Source organism: Nerophis ophidion, linkage group LG06 (genome assembly GCF_033978795.1).
Source record: "Nerophis ophidion isolate RoL-2023_Sa linkage group LG06, RoL_Noph_v1.0, whole genome shotgun sequence".
Taxonomy (NCBI): domain Eukaryota; kingdom Metazoa; phylum Chordata; class Actinopteri; order Syngnathiformes; family Syngnathidae; genus Nerophis; species Nerophis ophidion.
Genome location: NC_084616.1, coordinates 29,905,318 through 29,923,629, shown reverse-complemented (window position 1 = coordinate 29,923,629; position 18,312 = coordinate 29,905,318). Strand labels below are relative to the sequence as shown.

General features: G+C 35.9%; 1 long non-coding RNA gene across 1 annotated transcript in view; it reads left to right on the top strand.

The window, feature by feature from the left end:
• LOC133553916 (uncharacterized) overlaps nucleotides 1-15,596 on the top strand; it is a 77,126-nt gene extending 61,530 nt beyond the window's left edge. The window contains exon 3 of the long non-coding RNA XR_009807011.1: nucleotides 15,303-15,596. This is a non-coding gene — a long non-coding RNA (uncharacterized LOC133553916). The remainder of the gene's footprint in view (nucleotides 1-15,302) is intronic.
• The last annotated feature ends 2,716 nt before the right edge of the window (nucleotides 15,597-18,312 follow it).

Below are 18,312 nucleotides of genomic sequence, written 5' to 3'. Positions count from 1 at the left end.
TGATTCCACATCCACGACAACCACTCCGCCTGTTTCCACGATGACGACGACTCCGCCTGTTTCCACGACGACGAAGATGCCGTCTGTTTCCACGACGACGCCGCCTGATTCGTCTGCTGTACTCGCACCTGCTTCGTCTGCTGCACCCGCACCTTCTTCGCCTGCGGCACCCGAGCCTGCTTCGTCTACTGCACCCGCGCCTGCTTCGTCTGCTGCACCCGAGCCTGCTTCGCCTCCAGCACCCGCGTACCTGACTCGTCCGCTGCTGCGTCCACGCCTGACTCGTCTGCTGCTTCCAAGCCCGCCATGACGACGGTGCCAACGCGCCCACCTCCACGTCGGCCACGGAATGTGGCCATGCCCTGGTCGTCCGCCTCGCCAAGGGTACCCACCTCCCCGTCGGCCACGGATGTGGCCTTTTCAAGGTCGCCCACCTAGACAATTGCGGCAGCGGCGTTCCATTCTCCGCCGCCACCTGACTTGTCTCCTGTGGATTCGAGGACACATGGCCTGGCGACCCTCTGCCATGTCCTCTCTCCGCCCTCCCTTCACTCTTGAACTTTCTTATCGTGGGGGACGGGGGTTCATGTTATTTTTTGGGGGACATCTGGAATCTGTCCCATAAGGGGGGTGGGTTATGTTATGATCCGCTGCCCAGATCATATTATGTTTTGTTTTTGAGTCTTTTTGTACTTTGTTCTGCTAATGTTTGTCTTAGTTCCTGGTCGCACTTGTTCATCTTGTCTCCATTAATCATCAATCAGTGTTTATTTATATAGCCCTAAATCACAAATGTCTCAAAGGACTGTATAAACCACTACGACTACGATATTCCTCGGAAGAACCCACATAAGGGCAAGAAAAACTCACACTCCATGGTTACTTATTAGTTTCACCTGCCACTTGTTTCTTATGATTACGTCTTTATTTAAGCCTGCCATTTCTTTTCATTCAGTCTTACCTTCTAGTTTGTGTTTCACAACAGTGACGACTCTGATCCCAATCCTGTGTACCTGTTCGCAACCAGCTAGCTTCCACGCTAAATACCTGTTATTTCTCTAGCTCCCATGCTAGCGCTTTTGTTTTTTTCTAGCTCCCATGCTAGTTCTGTTTGTTTTGCCCTTTGTGCCTTGTGCAAGTTTTCAGTTTCATAGTCTGATTTAATTTTAAATAAATCACAATTTCTTACCTTCACGCTGTGTTCGAGCCCGACCGCATCAAGAAAGAACGACCCCCCATCACCACGATGCCCCGTAATCGTCACATTAACAGCTACTAATCATCTCTATACACACGACATTTTATAAAAGTTACAAAGGACTTAAAGGATTCAACCAATTGGTTCAAGAGTGACCACAGACAAGCTAATACAAAGACTAAATAGAAAAAAAGAATACATTAAAAAGATGGTTTGACACAAACAAAATACCCTTAAATATGAGTAATAGTAAAATAATGCTATTTGGTAATAGTGGAAAAAAACACAAATACAAACAAACTGTGTACACATTGATGGGGTAAAAGACCAAAAATGTCAGGTGTGATAATAGACAATACAATTCACTGGACATCTCATATGCAATTAGGGGGCAAATAATATTTCAATAATGAATGAAGCACATAATATGTTGAAGACCAAAAATCACTCAATTTTCTCTCCTGCTCTTTATGTCTCACTATATCTAAGTTATTGTGTAACAATATGGGAAAATAACTACGAAAGTACACTTCATTCATTACAAAAAATGTCAGTAAGACTAATACATAATATTGGACATGGAGAACTTTGAAACCCCTCTATTCATTGAATAAGAATCAATGATAAAACAGTTAAATTTATCCACAAAGCAAACTATAAATTGTTACACAAGAATGTACAACAACTCTTCCTAACAAAAAAGGACAAATTTAACCTTGGGGGGGAAATGTACCCATAACAAATGTAAACATGTGTATGTACATACAACACTTAAAACCTTTAGTATATCAGTATGTTGAATAGACTTATGGAAAAAATAGGTAAAAAAGTTTAACAATGTGCTAATATGATCCAGTTTAAAAACAACTGTTCAAAATGAGTGCTCACAAAGTACAAGGAAGAGGAATCCTGATTAACATCATGAACATTATTGAAAAATGAGACAATCTTATTCATCTCATTATGTGAATCATAATTTAAAAAAAAATCAGAATCAGAATCAGACATACTTTGTTAATCCCCGAGGGGAAATTAAAATTTTCAGCACAATCCCATTCAAGGTCAGACAAACATTACAGGGAGACAGAACAGGAACTATTATATAACTATTACTTATTGAGAGTTTATTGATCATTTATTTATTATTAATTTATTTATTTAATCTTTTTTTTTTCCTCTAACAGATTATGCACAGAAAATTCAAACAAATGGGTTTGAAATTGCTTTAAATGAAAAGGAGGTAGGTTTAAATAAGCTCTGCTTCTTCCTACTCTTTTCGGACATGCTGTATTAAGAAACGTAAGTAAATATGTAATATACCATATTGTATTTTCATGTTCATCATAAACTAATACTATAACAATATTTACACCCTGCCACAAAAACGCTGTAATCTCAAAAATGATTCAGTTTAAATTCACCCCCATAAACAATGAAGACCATTAACATAACACCAGCAAGTGTTTCTGACCACATAGTGATCTCAGTTGACGGGCTGAAACCTCCAATTGAGCTCTGATCGGCGCAATGTAAAAAATTAATTCAAAGTAAAAAGTGCCGCATGTTGCCAAGGAGGCAACCGCCGTCACGAAGCAGCTATCAAAGGGAGCCAAAACCCAAGCTACATAACCAATCTCAATCTTTCAGTCTCGTCAAATGACTTTCTGCTAAAAAAGATTTACGACTGGAAGCAGGACATCATATTGGTCTTGCAAAAAATAGACAAGCTGACATCAACCATGAAAGCAGACATGGCAAGTCTAAGAATATTGGATCAGAGAACATATATAGAAAATATAAACAGCCTGCACACCAAGAATGACAGCTTGAAAAGGGACCTTTGGAAGCGCAAAGATAATGTGGTGGACAGTGTTAGAAAAATTACTTTTAAAAAGTAATTATGTTATTTTTTTATTTTACCGATAGTTAAAGTGATTGAACGTGTGTCAATAGCTGTGCCTATAGTACCCAAGTGGGGTATTGTAGGATTATTATTATTGTTGATTGTCACTTTATTAAATGTTCATTATTCCCTCGTAGTAGTAGTAGTAGCATGCAAGAGTGTGTGTGTGTGTGTGTGTGTGTGTGTGTGTGTGTGTGCGTGTGTGTGTGTGTGCATGCGTGTGTCTGTGTGTGTGTGTGTGTGTGGGGGGGGGGGGGGGGGGTGCGTGTGTGTGTGTGTTTGCCTGTGTGTGTGTGTGTTCGTGTGTGTGTGTGTGTCTGTCTGTGGCATCTGGCATTTCCACTAATAAAGAGCTACTTCCAGAAATGAACTAGCTGGGATTTTAATGGCGCGTTCCATTTACCTCCAGACTTTGAAGTTAGACCTCTGAATGACGTCACAGCCAAGGTGTCAGCGTTACAGTTACGAGGTTGGAAAATAAAGATCCACAAAAACTATTCTTGCACTTGCTTTGCCTAAATAGAAACAACTTATGGGTAAATATGTACTCTTTCTGCAACCTTCAAACATGATGGATGAAAAGGAAATCCAGGGGCTATTGCTGGAGATGTGGAACATATAAACCACATTAAGAACATGTAGTTTATTTACATTAACTAACGTTACCATATATAAGCATTCAGCAATGTACTGTATATGGCTGATCCTTCAACATCTGTAAAAAAAACTCTGGTGGATGTATTACCAGTCTGTGGTTGCCAGTGTTCTGTACTACATGGTAGTGTGCTGGGGGGGCAGTACATCTAAGGACAGCTCCAGACTGGAGAAACTGATCAAGCGGGCCGGTTCTACAAGCGGGCCGGTTCTACAATTGGAATAAAACTGGACTCACTGGTGACGGTAGCAGAGAAGAGGACTGTGGACAAACTAGTGAGCATCCTGGATGATGACCAGTCACCCTCTGCATACAGTTATCAGTAGCCAGAGGAGCCTGTTCAGTGCTAGACTGCTTCATCCCAGGTGTAGGACTAATGGACTCAAAACTCCTTTGTCCCACACGCCATTAGACTGTACAACTCCTCTCTGGGGGTGAGGGGGGATACTAGGATGACAGGGGATGCAAAACAATAACAGTGCAATACGTTTTCATAACATGGTCACTACTGCCTACTTTGTCTTGTTATATTCTTATTGTACTGTTATATTTTTATTCTCATTGTTGCTTTTTATTTTTTTTCTTATTGTAATATTTTTCTGTTTTGTTTCCATTTATACCCTCATTTTTTACTTTTTACTTTTTAAATTCGATATCAATTCTGTACACTGCTGCTGGAATTTTTATTTTCCTGAGGGAACTCTCCTGAAGGAATCAATAAAGTACTATCTATCTATCTATCTATCTATCTATCTATCTATCTATCTATCTATCCATCTATCTATCTATCTATCTATCTATCTATCCATCTATCTATCTATCTATCTATCTATCTATCTATCTATCTATCTATCTATCTATCTAGTGTGACAAAAACTAATCAGTTTTCTAGTGCTAATATCGGATATTGTAGAAACGTATATTCTTGTTTAAATTCAGAGCAGGCATTTTTGAAGCCAACTCAGAGTTGGTGAAAAGGCTCCGACTTTCTAAGTGTTCCAGTTGACATTTCAGACGAGGAACTGAAAAAATTCAGACTTCCCACGCACCATAAAGCTGTCTTGTCTGCATCAAAATGATGTTAGATCAAACATATCGGTAACAGCGTTGTAGCGTACATAACAGTAATTTTGATTATAATTCGATCAGATTCTCAATCTGTGGTACGGGTCTCATTAGTCTGAGTGTAAGACAGTATGGTCAACCCGGTTTCAGACCATCACCTCACTGATTGGTCGAAAAGGCACGTATGTGACTAGAGGGCGCCATGACTCCTACCAGCTTTGGCTGATGCTATGTGTCCGCGGTGATTCCTTGTTCGTTTGTTGACGTGTAAAAATGCCCTGTTGTGCAGCATGGGGCTGCTCCACCCGCGAAAATTGCGCAAAGCTTTTACGTCGCTTTCGTCGCAACCCGGAAAGAAAACAGCTATGGGAAGTGAAGGTTCGTAATCAACACTGCAGAGCCACCAAATACATTGTCTTGTGAGAGGTAAACACAAGACAAAACATCCGTGTTTTGCTCAGGAGAGGGCACACAGACGCTAATACAAATAATAACAGAAGAAATTAGCAAATTGAAGCGATGGTTTGATAAAAACAGACTAGCTTTCAATCTTAGTAAAATTAAGAAATTGCATTTCCTTAACAGTAGGGAGAAAGTCAAACATATATACAAATAGTTGGAGTACAGAGATTGAAAGAATGTGTCCAATGAAGCAGACAGCACAGTTGACATACTTCACACAAAAATCACAATTTCTCCATGATTTTTGTTCCAAAGCTAATGAAGAGTTTGGCAAAAAGAGGGGAATAAGTAATTTTTTTTGGTCGTTCTGTGTATTTTTTTTGGAGTTTCTTGTGCCATTGTGTGCGTGCTATGGTTTCTCAACAGAGTGCATTAAAATATGGCCGCACAATTATACTTTGACGAAATAAAAGCATGTTTTATTGTAAGTTTATGAGCTGTAGTATGTTAAAAATTATATTTAGAATTATCATTTTGATTGATTTTGTCAGGAAAACTAAGGTCAGAAAGACTGCGTTTGCATGGTTCCGAACATAGCAGCACATGTCCTTGGTAGTAAAGATTGTGCCTCTCATTTAATTGGCCATACTCTCTCTTTACACGTATAGATACAATGTTACTGTTCAAACTGTGTGTCAACAAAAATAATAAATGTACTTTTTTTTTTTTTTATACTGCCTTGTTTTTAATGACTACTTGGGCCTACTACGCTACTGTATTTTAATGTTGGTCATTATGGTGATACTTGGAGAGCCACATTTTATTCTGAGGTGGTACTTGATGATACTACTGAATTAGATTACTCATCACTGGAAAAACTAACAGCGTTAGTAGCGTCGTTATTATGTGACAATGTTTTTTCCGAACACTGGTGATGAATCTTCTAAAGTAACAAACATAAATACGACAAGAGATAAAGATACTCCAAGTGGAAAATATAGCCATGTATCAAGAAATTAAGGTCCTGCAACAAGATAATATCGCTCTAAAGAATATCCTACTGTATATTGTGGCTCGGTTTATAAAACAGCCGTGCCAGCAAACTGAGGGTTCCCGCTTGATCCCCGGCTTCCGCTATGTTAGTAATGTCCGTTGTGTCCTTGAGCGAGACACTTCAACCTTGCTCCTTAAGGGTCATGGTTGGGGCCTTGCGTGGCAGCTCCCGCCATCAGTGTGTGAATGTGTGTGTGAATGGGCGTATGTGGAAATAGTGTCAAAGCCCTTTGAGTACCTTGAAGGCAGAAAAGCACTATACAAGTCTAGCCCACTTTACCCATATATGTATATATATATATATATATATATATATATATATATACATATATATATATATATATATATATATATATAAAACGTGGTGAGGCCCCTTCTGAAAAACAGCAGTTTACCCAAACGTGTTTAATAACTCCCGACCTGTATCTAACTTACTGTTTTTAAGTCACATTTTAGAAAAACTTGGTTTTAACCAAGTTAATGACTTTTTAAATAAATATAGCATTTTAGAAAAGACATCAGTCTGCATGAACCACAGGGCGGAGACAGCTGTTTTAAAAATTTTAAATGACATCAGGTGGAATTTAGATCATCAAAAACTAATAGTGTTGGTTTATCGTATCAACCCTCGCGGATCCCGAGGTCCTCTGGCACTGGCCTTTTAGCTTGACCAAAAATCAGAACAAAGACCCACGGTGCAGGCGGCATTTAGCCACCATGGCCCCCACCTGTGGAACAGCTTTCCAGAGAGCCTGCAGACTCCAGAGAGCGTAGAATTTTTTCTAAAAAAGGCTAAAAACAGAACTTTTTAATCCGGTTTTTCACTAATTATCTGTTTTTTATTATTTTGCTGTTGTTGTTTTTTTTTTTTCATTAACGTATTAAAGTAGTAGTTCTATTATATTTTTTACATTTTAATTTTTACATGTGTTTTGGTCATATGTTTTACCCTATATATATATATATATATATATATATATATATATATATATATATATATATATATATATATATATATATATATATGTATATATATATATATATATATATATATATATATATATATACATGAAATAAAACATACAATAACATATATGTACATGTACGGCGTTGATTTTAGTTATTCTCGAATCCTCAGTGCCATGCCATGTTTTGTTTTGTTACTGTTAATAGTGCTGTGTGTGCGTGTGTGTGTGTGTGTGTGTGTGTGTGTGTGTGTGTGCGTGTGTGTGTCTGTGTGTTTTTTCTTCTCTTCTTATATATATATATCTATATATATATAGATATATATATAAATTGTTGTATTTTTTTAATTACAAAATCTGTCCTTTCCAGCCGCTCAGCCAAATCATATTGTTGATGTAGATGCCCTTATCTGCTGTGTGGGATGTTGCCTTATTTGTATTTGACTTTAGTACATGTTTGAAAATATTTAGTGCTTGGTGCAGCTGGACTGCGGCAGGAGGGGATGGAAATAAGAAAAACAAAAAAGGAAGAGGGGGATAATGTGGGAACAAGAGGCAGACAAGACCAAAAAAAGGATATATATATATATATATATATATATATATATATATATATATATATATATACATACATATATATATATAATGTATAATGTTGCTCATTTGTTGTTGTTGTTGTTAGGTTTGTTCTGTTTTATCTTCTTTATTTTTCTATTAAACCTATCCGAAATAAATGTACAGTACAACATTTTACCAATAATTTTAATAATAACACTAGATGTGGTCTGTGAATAACTTTCCAGTTTTCTCAATCTTTGACGGAAACTACAAGAAGAGGAAGATGTATGACAACAATAAATTTCAGAGACTACGCACAGAGAGAAGAGTATAATTGCTTTTCAGAATGATATAGAAGGGCAAAGTGGGGACAATTTGTACGGTAAAATCGATGTAGATGAAGTAATTTTTAAAACACTTTAATGATGCTTTATGACTAACATGGTCCATGGAAACAAATGAGTAAAAAGCATAAAATAAACAATCAACCATGGATGACAAAGGTATTGAAAAATACTTGTAATAAGGAGAATACATTATACGGAACATTTATAACACTTTAGAGTACAAAACATATAAAAACGAGCCAACTAGCAGACTACGAACATGTGGAGCAAAATATTATTGTCCTTTATTCGCCAGGAACAAAAATCAACATTGGAACAACATCGGGCATCAAACGGTGCTAAGAAGGATAACCCAATACTTCCCAGACAAAAATATAACAATTGACAATATGAACAAAGTAGTTGAAAGCTTTAATAACTACTTTGTATATATTGGACAAAATCTGGAGGAAAAGATTCCAGAACCCGGGTCATTTGAAAACTTGATTGGCACCAAATAAATAAATCCCAACTCAATGTTCCTCACTGATGAGACAGAAAAGGAAATTATCAAAATTGTGAAAAAGAAAAGATCCTTTTTTTTATTAGCCCTGCCCAGCCACTCGAGTAAATCATATAAAATCAAATCAAAATAAACATTTTTTACATAGCACTTTTCATTCAGTGTCAGACACAAAGTGCTGTATGAAAAAAGAAGAGAACAAAACACAGACACGCACACACTCAAACACACACACATTCGTTAACTCATACACTCACCCGCACACACACAAACACACACACACACATGCTAACACGCGTGCTTACACACACACACACACACACACACACACACACACGTTCTTGTACTTGTTACCATTAATTTATTAATATGTCCTGCATTGTACAATCAATCAATCAATCAAACCTTCTTGAGACCTCAGAAAAACACCTATCTTCTTTAGGACCACCCTTTCTAGATATATAAAGATTTTTATTTACAACATTCATAAAATATACAAACTATGCAATTTTTTGTTTGTAAATGTGTTTTAATCTTCATTATTTACTTCAAGTTATTACAGTATATCCCTAAACACATATATTTTTAATTTTTTTTATTTTGGCCAAAGGCTGCGCATTTCAATTTCTTACACACACTTGTTATTAAATATGTTGGCCAGAGGGGGAGCACTTCAAATGTTTACACACACTTGTTATTTCATATGTTGACCATAGGAGGAGCACTTTTAAAACTGACACAGTCAATTGGAAAAATCTCTCTTTTATGGGACCACCCTAATTTTGATAGATTTCACCACGAGGGTATGCAAATGAGACATTCTCTATTAGATGCAATGGTTTTCTGTATCGGCCCCATGATTTTGGTCCTAACTTGTTCACCAGTCCTCGTATTGAAGGTACTTTTACTTGTTTATGTCTCAAGAAGGGTAGAAATACAAGAAAACACACACACACACACACACACAGAGAGAGAGAGAGAGAGAGACAGCTGTATTGACAATAACAAAACAAAAAACTAAAATGTCATGGCACTAAGGATTTGAGGAAAAACTTAGGTCACTGACTAAACTAAAATTAACGCCATCTAAAACATGGTATGAAACACATGGGGCATTTTTTATAGCATGACTAAAAATGGCACTAAGAGGGATCACCTCCAATACTTCTCAGACAGAAGCATAAATAATGAACACATGAAAGAAGTAATTGAAAGCTTCAATAATTACTTTGTAAATATTGGACCTAAATTGAAGGAAATTATTCCAGACCCAGTTTCAACTGAGGACGTCAATGACACCATATATTTTGCCCTTATGTGGGCCTACCGAGGATGTCGTGGTGGTTTGTGCAGCCCTTTGAGACACTAGTGATTTAGGGCTATATAAGTAAACATTGATTGATTGATTGATATATAGAAATACCCACTCAATGTTCCTCACGAAAGGGACAAGAGAGAAAATAGTCAAAATCTTGAAAAAAATGCAAATTCAAGACTTCAGTTGGTTGTAATGGGATTGAAAGAGAAACGACAAAAAAGGTTGTTGAAGAGAACTCAGGACCATTAATGTATATCAGTAACCAATCATTTCAAACAGGCACATTCCCAAACAAAATGAAAATATCTAAAGTTGCACCAATTTAAAAGGCTGGAGACAAAGACTAACGTACAAATTATAGACCGGTTTCTTTACCTTCACAATTTAAAAAAAAATCATTGAAAAACTGTTCAGTAACAGATTAAAGAGTTTCACAAACAAAAATAAAATACTCGCTGAGAACCAATATGGATACAGAGCTAATATTTAAACTTTGACGGCTTTAATGAAAATAACGGGAGATTACTAATGCAATAGATGGTAAAAAATGTGCAGCGGCAGTGTTTATGGCTCTAACTAAAGCATTTGACACAATTAATCACAATATTTTAATCAAAAAATTAGAACGGTATGGCATCAAAGCTACTTAACCAACAAGAAGCAATACGTGAAGCTGTAGCTTCAACGCTAATTATATCCTGTGGCGTACCTCGGGGATCAATATTGGGACCAAAATTGTTCAATCTTTATATAAATGACATTTGTAAGGATACAAAAGACAAAAAAGTTTGCATTATTCGCGGACGATACAAGAGTTTTTTTCAGGAGAGAACACACAGAAGGTGGTTTGACAATAACAGACTATCCTTAATCCTCAGTAAAACTAAAATAATGCTATGCGGTAACAGCAGAGGAGAAAGTTAAACACAAATACAAATAGACGGAGTAGACATTGAAAGAGTAAATTCAATCAAATTACTTGGCATAATGATTGATGATAAAAAGTAATTGTAAAGCTTATATAAAAATATACAACAAGGTGATAAGAAATACATCAACCAAAAATCTGTTAATATTCTCTACTGCTCGCTAGTGTTACCATATCTGAGTTGTTGTGCAGAAATATGGGGCAACAACTACAAAAGTACACTTCATTCATTAACCGTGTTACAGAAAATATCAGTTACAATAATACATGTTGTAATGTTGGCTATAAAGAACACTCAAACCCTTTATTTATTGAATCAAAAATATTGAAATTCCACAACAGTGAATTTTCAAACAGCTACATGTATGCACAAAGCAAACTATAACCTGCTACCCAAGAATGCACAACAATTATTCACAACAAAAGAGGAGAAATATAACTTCCAAGAAAAATGTAACTTAAAAACATTTGAATGCACGATCAACAATTAAAACCTTTAGTATGTCACTATGTAGACTAAATAATGGAAAGGATTAAGTAAAGAAATAGGGCTTCACGGTGGCAGAGGGGTTAGTGCGTCTGCCTCACAATACGAAGGTTCTGCAGTCCTGGGTTCAAATCCAGGCCGGGGATCTTTCTGTGTGGAGTTTGCATGTCCTCCCTGTGAACGCGTGGGTTCTCTCCGGGTACTCCGGCTTCCTCCCACTTCCAAAGACATGCACCTGGGGATAGGTTGATTGGCAACACTAAATTGGCCCTAGTGTGTGAATGTGAGTGTGAATGTTGTCTGTCTATCTGTGTTGGCCCTGCGATGAGGTGACGACTTGTCCAGGGTGTACCCCGCCTTCCGCCCGATTGTAGCTGAGCTAGGCGCCAAAAAGCGGTAGGAAATGGATGGATGGATGGATGGAAGTAAAGAAATAAAACAATGTACTAGGGTAGGGTTGTACGGTATACTGGTACTAATGTAGTACTGCGATGCTAATGAATTATATTCGGTATTATCCTGCCTCTAAAATGGACCGGTGCCCGCTCACCCGTTTTTTTAACGGGCAAGAAGGCCCATTGCTGGTTTACGAGGAGAGGAGCATGTTTGGCATCGCACAATCATGGAGTACTTACAAAAAGACAATTTGTGTAGACAGAAAAGAATGAACGGATGCATTTTGGCTTAAAAACTAACAATAAAGGTGAAGTTAAATTGAAACACTGACATGCCCCCAGCAAGAGGTGCTTTAAGACATGGCTAGCTAGCTAACGGCTAATGTCCAGCCGCAGTTGGCAGTGTTTTAACTACTTCTAAATCACTAATCCTTGCCTCCATGGCGACAAATGATGTATGTTTCTTACAAGTTTCATCCCTGCAGGATGAGGAATAGTTAAAGATGCTTCACGACACATGATTTCACTGCAGCATCACAAAATCTTGTTTCCTTTTTTTAAACATGTATACTGTTTTTATAAACTCAGGAAATATGTCCCTGGACACATGAGGACTTTGAATATGACCAATGTATGATCTTGTAACTACATGGTATCAGATCCTTAGCCAAATGTGTGGTATCATCCAAAACTAATGTTAAGTATCAAACAACGGAAGAAAAAGTTATCATTACATTTTAACAGACGTGTAGATAGTACATGTTAAAAGAGAAAGTAAGGCGATATTAACAGTAAATGAAGAAGTAGATTAAATATTAATTTTCTACCACTTGTCCCTCATACTTTTGACAAAATAATACAATGGAAAATGACACAATATGTTACTGCATACGTCAGCAACTAAATTATAAACCTTTGTTTGTTTACTTACTAATAAAAGACAAGTTGTCTCGTATGTTCACTATTTTATCTATGGACACAATTACAATAAGAAACATATGTTTATGTACCCTAAGATTTTTTGTTAAAATTAAGCCAATAATGCAATTTTTTTGTGCTCCTGTTTATTTACAAAAGTACCGAAGGGTATTGAAAAGTCTTGAAATACATTTTGGTACTGGCACCGGTACCAAAATATTGGTATCGGGTCAATCCTACAATGTTCCAGTTACATTTTCCAGTTCAAAAGACTGTTCAAACCCAAAGTGTTTACAAAGTACAAAGAAGAAGAACCATAATACAGATCCTGAATTTATTGATAATCGTAATAATTTTTCCATATTAAATGCAACTTGCTTCACTAATTATTTATTTTTAATATTGTTATTCGTGGAGTATATTGTGAATACATTAATAACAAGAAGTGAAAACAATTGTGAGCAATTGCTATGTAAAATAAAAGGGGTAGGATTAAATAAAACTCCCTTTTGAACATGTTGAAAAGAGAAACTGGAATCTACGATGTACCATATTGTAATTGTATGATGTTCGAAATAAACTCATAACATAACCATAACCATGATAAAATATTGGTAAAAATAAAATGTGAATAATCTAAATATTACTACAATAAGCTAATAACAACTTAACTTTGGGAGCATAATAGTAGCGATATTAATTATTATGATAGAAAACAACACACTAATGAATAACAAAAACATAGGAGTTTAGTAAAAAGCCTGATTAAAATGGTGTGTCTTTAGCCTTCTTTGCAGTCCTAAGGCTCTCTGGCAAGCTGTACCAGAAGGGGGGTCGGACATAGTGGCTAAACGTCACCCCACTGTGTTGTTTATGTCTGCCCACGTCTGCTGTACAAACGTACTTTAGAAAAGAGAAGAGTGGGAAATATATCTTGTTTACTTAATTGTATTTGACTTTACTAAATGGAAAAATTGTTTTTTTGGCACGAACGGACTGGAGCAAAAAGGGTTAGAATAAAGAGGAAAAAAATAAGACAGAGGGTAAAAATGTGGAGACAAGAGAGAGACACAACAACAACAAAAAAGTAACAACAAAAGAAATATCTCAGAATATATGGCGTATCCAAATATGATACCAGACATAATAAAGAATGTATGTTTGTACAGTGACTGTGCATGTGGATGTATGTACAGTGTGTGTGTGTGGGTATGCGTGCGTGTGTGTGTGTGTGTGTTTGTGTGCGTGCGTTTGCGTGCATGTGTGTGAGTGTGTGTGTGTGTGTGTGTGTGTGTGTGTGTGTGTGTGTATGTATATATGTATGTATGCACTGTATATTTGTCCCCCAATAAGTGTGCCAGCCAAAGCATGACCAATAAAAGTAAATCCAAGACTTCACCTGTACGTAATTGATATGGAAACGATTAAAATGTTTATTGAAGCAATTTCAGAACCTTCAACTTAAATCCCCAAATTATCATTTAAAACAGGAAAATTCCCAAACAAAATGAAAATAGCACAAGTTTTACTCATTTTTTAAGACTTGAGACAATCACCACTTTACAAACTATAGACCTAGTTCTTTACTTCCACAATGTTTTAACTCTACTGAAAAACGGTTTGACAAATAGAACACATAAGTAGAACACTCTCGGTGAACCAATATGGATACAGAGCCAACATTTCAACACCAATGCATTCATAAAAATTACAGAAGAGATTACCAATACATAATATCAAAAATAATGTGAAAGTAAAGTGTATATGGATCAACTGTTATAAAAGTATTTGACACAATTAATAATAAGATGTTAATTGACAAATCACTTTGGTATGGAATCATAGGGTTGGTCTTGAAATCGATAAGAAGCCACTCAACCAACAGGGATCAATATGAGAACCTCTGTGATATGTCAACAGAGCTGGGTATATCTTGCGACGTACCCCAGGGATCAAAACTGGAACCACATTTGTTCAATCTCTATGGAAATGACATTTGTAAAGTCACCAAAGACTCAAAGTTAGTATTATTTGCAGATTGCACAACAGTGTTTTTTTCCAGGAGAGAACACACGTAAACTAATTCAAACAACAGAAGAAATTAACATAACAAAGGAATGGTTTAACAAAAACAAACCTTAGAATCTCAGTCAAATTAAAGTTATGCTATTCATTAACAGCAGAAGAGAAAGTCAAACACAAATACAAATAGTCAGAAGAGACATTCAGTTTGTTGTTGGGTGTAATAATACATGATGAAATGTTTGTGAATCTCATTAAAAATATAAAACATAAGGTGACTATAATTATTTAAATAATGACCTATCTTTTGGACCAAAAATCGGTTCGATTTTCTATTGCTTGCTAGAGTTACCATTTCTAAGTTATTGTGTAAAATAACTACAAATGTCATACAATTTCATTCACTACTCGTTGTAGAAAAGAGGTCAGTTAGAACAATACATAATGTTGGATAAAGAGAACACTTTATTTATTGAGTCAAAAATATTGAAATTCAATAAGTTTGTGCATTTGCCAACAGCTAAAATCATGTACAAACCAAACTATGACCTTCCATCCATCCATTTCTACCACTTGTCCCTTTCAGAGTCGCAAGGGGTGATCGAGCCTGGTCAAGTCGCCATCTCAGCGCAGAGCCAAACTATAACCTGCTACCCAAAGATGTTCAACAAATCTTTTCAACTAAAGATGAGAAATACAAACTTTAGGAAATGTTTTAACTTAAAACACGTGTATGCACGTACAACACTTAAAATGTTTAGTATATCAGAATGTGGAATTGAATTATGGAATGAATTAAGCAAATAAGTAAAAACAATGTACTAATATGACCCAACTTAGGAAACTGTTCAAACTCAAAGTGTTTGCAAAGTACAAAGAAAAAAATCTTGATAAAATGTTTAAACATTATTTAAAAAAATTAGAATCTTTTTCATCTCAATGTGAATCACAACATATTTAACTATTTATTAAGAAAATTATTATTTATTATTTATGGATATAATTTGTGTAAAAATTGGTAAGAGGAGGGGAAAGAAGGTGTCAGTAATTGCTATGGAATGGAAAAGTGTACTGCAGGATGAAATAAGATGTGCTTATTCGCACTTGTTTTGGCCATATAATAACAAAGTGGAAATATTGGATGTATAATGTTGTAACTTTTTGCATGTTCGTGACACACTTAAACAATAAAAACACTTGTTTTGTAGTTTCATACAAAATGGTACTATTTTTTGTGATTAAAGAGTACACTTGGGTCATGGTGTCTAAACAGACCTATTTTACTGGTATGGAAAGGCTTGGCCTAAATATATATATATATATATTTATATATATATATATTTAGGCCAAGCCTAAATATAAATATATGTTTTGGTTTTATACTAACACAGATGTATTCCTCCTCAATAAACTAATTTAACTTGACCTTGTATGGTATTCGTCAAATAGTTTTATAGTGTACCTTTTTTACAAGAATAAACACTAAGGCAAAAAGAAACACGTTTTGGACCTCGGCAACTCATTTGTGATGCGGTCTTCATACTAAAAGCTGCACACTTTACATTAATTGGGTTGCAAGGGTTTCCACAACAGCTCCAATTGTACTTTCAAAACAGAAAACAGTCTAATCCATGTCAGATAGGTGCTAGCACAGCAGGAGTGCAACAAAGCACGATGTAACAGCAGAGTGCCAAGGCTTGAAGAAGAATTCCTTTTTTTCTTGTGCAGAATGTGAAATTGCCAGCTTGGTTGCAGGCAGGAACCTCCAGGGCTCATTCCTGCTGTCTGGCAAAATAATTGTGTAGATCAGCATGGTCACTTCCTGCTGCTGCAGTGTGAACACTCATCAGAAGGCCACCCCGGTGCTATTAAGATCATATACATTGCAGATTTCCTCTGCTTTGTTTTACATTTTGTATTGTGTGCAATTCACATTGACGGTCAGAATGTTTTCTTTTCATGCATGTTAGATCATTAACTTTGTTGTGTGTGTTCTTTGGTGTTCATGTTTTGGCATCTTTGGTGGAGCCTCCTGTCATGGTCACGGTCACGGTCATGGTCATGGTCATGGTCATGGTCATGGCCATGGTTTAATTGTTTCAGATATGCTTAGGAAGAGTTGCATTTAGTGTTGTCACAGGATTGCACTTGCACAATTCAACATGTCCAAAAGGTTTAGAAGTCAGCAGATCTTATTCACTTTTACGCCTTTAATCATGTACGGTATATGACTGGTTATTCATTTATAACACTTCTTCATGTTGCTTTACTTCACTTCCTATTTTCAGGTGTCACTACTTTCAATAAGGAGAGAAAAAAATGGAGGTTGTGTAACTGTAACAATATGCAGGGAAGGAAAGTGAAAGAAACAGTGTTGCAAAATAAGTATATAAAACTAATAATTAGGAGTAACAAAAAAATGTTATGCATTGATAAATAAATATAAAAGGTGTAATATATTAAGATGTTGTATTTCTGTTTTTCCTGTCAGGGTCACTATAACAAGTCAGTCTGTGGGATTTGTTTTGCTTAGTTTTTACTTGGACAACCTTTTCTGGCGCAGCACTCCCAAATACGTGGGTTTTAGCAAACTTAACGGCAAGGTCGTCTGAACTCTGACCGGGATCCAAACCTCTCCAAAATTGCAATTAAAAATGAAATTATTCTGTAAATAATGAAAGTAAATAAATGGCTATTTTAAATCATTCGAGAGATCAGAAATTAAGGAATGAATAAATGATTTATGCAGTATAAATCTGTTGGCAATGTTGAATAATAATAACCAATAGATGAACTCTATTGCTTTGTATTTTTGAAATTGGCATACAGTATCTGCTTCCGCTGTTGGGTTGAATAATTAATAATTCATCATATTTCATTCATCATCGTTTGTAATCCATTATTGCCATCTACCTGGATGCTAATCTGAATTGACTGCATCCTTATTGTGCATAATTTAGAAGTGCCTGTAGGTTTAATGGAATGTAGTTAGCAAAGAACATTTTTTCATAGGATTAAAGAAGCAAATACTTACATTTACTTTTTGATCTAATGGGATCACATTAGTACTCAAGGTCAAAAATAATGCACACGTCTTAAAACAATCAATCCCCACACAACAATATTTTTGAGTGACAACACTATCCACTAAAATTATGTTCAATCAAAACCTAAATGGAGTTGGAATAGTTTTCCTCAGTCAAAGGAAATGTGAACATGCTCACACTTAACATTTGAATATTTCCTCAAGTTTAATATTGCATTTGTGTACAATGAAATAATTGCCTTCTTTAAAGCGCTGCTAATTAAAATACACTCATGATATTTTAACAGGTTTTCTTCCACGTGACATAATTCATGTACAATGTTAACCACATATGTTTTAAACAGTAAAACATTGCCTGCAGCAGTACAAGGTTATTTAAAAACAAAACAAACAAAAAAACCTAACAAAACAGTAAGGCAACCAGTAATATGTAAAACACAAACTGGTAGGCATACTGTACATCAATATCACCTCAGCATGTGTTACAACTTCAGTAAGCCACTTTCACTTGCATTAACTATGAATGGAGAAGAAAATATATCCAAAATTA